We start from the raw sequence: 2,029 nt of genomic DNA on the forward strand, positions 1-2,029 counted from the left end.
TAATTGACGCAGTAGCCAAATCGCTCGCTCACAACTTGAATGCCAGCAGCTCACAAAGTAGAAATTTTTGCTCACAAGACTCTGCAGCTTAGAAGGGAGATTTGGTGGTGTTGCCTTTGGAGGGCAGGTTTTGGGGAGGGGAGGGATTTCCATGGGGTATAATGCCACATAGAATCCACCCTCCAGAGGAGCCATTTTCTCCAGGAGAACCAATCTCTATCACCTGGAGATCAATTCTAATAATGGGAGATATCCACGCCCCACCTGGAGTTTGATAAACACAGAAAACACCGTGTTGAAATAATAAACACAATATTCACATCATGTACTTATAGCTAAATATATTTGCTTTTTATATACATCCACTCTAGTGTATTGTAAACACTTTCAAACGACAACATCACATTTCAAACGCTTTCAAACTAAGTTATATAACATGAAGAGTCCAACTGTCTTCTTCCTGATGGAGGATAAATACCAATGTACAGTTATTTATACCGAACAATGCAGCAACCTATTGTACATTTCCCAAGTGATGATCCATCAGGTAAAGCTAGCAGGCAGCTTGTATTTCTCACTGTGATGATTCAGCTTAGCAAGCAAGCCTAGTAGATGTATTTCCCCATGAGGTGATTCAGCTAGCAAGCAGGCCTAGCAACACGCCTCCCGGGCATAACCTGCGTGTTTCGAACAAATCTTCTTCAGGCATAAATTTTTCTGGAACCACAGCTCTTGAATTTACCCATGCATAAGTCAAACCATGTAAACATGGCTGGCTGTTCTGGTTCTCCAACCTGGAGTTTGGCAATCCCAGTGCACAGGAGGACTTCAGTTACACCTTTTTTGGAACCACAAAAGAACATCTTTTGGAACGGCTTCCCTGCAGAATATACAGGGCAGACCTTCCCTTGCTGTAGTTGCCAACCTCCAGGTTGTGGCTGGAGATCTCCTGGGATTAGAGCTGGTCTCCAAGAGACAACAATCAGCTCACCTGGAGAAAAGGGCTGCTTTGGAAGGTGGACTCAGTCTAGGGCATGATACCCCACTGAAGACCCTGCCCTCCCTTCTCCAAACCCCACCCTGCTCAGGCGCCACACCCAGGGCTATTTTTGGGCAGGAACGCACAGGAACGGAGTTCCGGCTGGCTCCTGAGTTGGCCACGCCCGGCAGGAACTCATTAGCATAATAAGCCACACCCAACAGCAGAAACTCATTAGGATTGGCTACATTAGGGGTGTGTGGCCTAACATGCAAAGGAGTTCCTGCTACAAAAAAAGCCCAGGGTTTTGACGACAGAGTAAACAGAATAAGAAGCAAAAGGTGAGTGTGGTAACATGGGGGTGTGGTCTAATATGCTAATGAGCTGTGATGTCAGGGGTGTGGCCTAATATGCTAATGAGTTTCTGCTGTTGGTGTGGCCCATTGTGCTAATGAGTTCCTGCTGGGCTTTTTCTAAAAAAAAGGCCCTGCCACACCCATAATCTCCATGTATTTCCTCGCCTGGAGGTGGCAACCCTATCCCTTGCTGAGCTAGGAGGCCCTGTAGCAGCAGCTTCTCCCAGCTCTGCAGCATACTGGCAGGAGAAGACACCGTAGCCAAAGTTCTTCTGCTCACATCAGTATTCCAGGCACAGGAGTCCCACCTAATACCCGTCAGAAAAGCAGCCTTTGGCAAACAGGTGGTCAGCGCTGAATAAACAGGAAGGCATCTGCACACTCCTCCCCCTCCCTTCAAGAAGAGGCAGAAAACTGTGATTATAAAGGATCCGTTCTCGTACGTTCACTGTGAATCTCTCAACTTCAGGATTTTCTTTAGTCATGTAGAAGAAAAAAGTAAGTGTTCTTTTAAAACAATCATGGGTCCCGGTCACACCAGTGAGATCATCTGAGGGCTAAGCAAGGCTTTTTACTCCAGAGCAAATTGAAGCACAGTATCGCGAGCAGACATTTCCCCCAAGGCTCCGTGCACATGCCCTCAGCCGCGGTCACACGTCGATAGTGAAGTGTGGCAAAGAAGGGCAAGGCGGTT

This window comes from Gekko japonicus, unplaced genomic scaffold (genome assembly GCF_001447785.1).
Source record: "Gekko japonicus isolate JY-2015 unplaced genomic scaffold, Gekko_japonicus_V1.1 scaffold4578, whole genome shotgun sequence".
Taxonomy (NCBI): Eukaryota; Metazoa; Chordata; class Lepidosauria; order Squamata; family Gekkonidae; genus Gekko; species Gekko japonicus.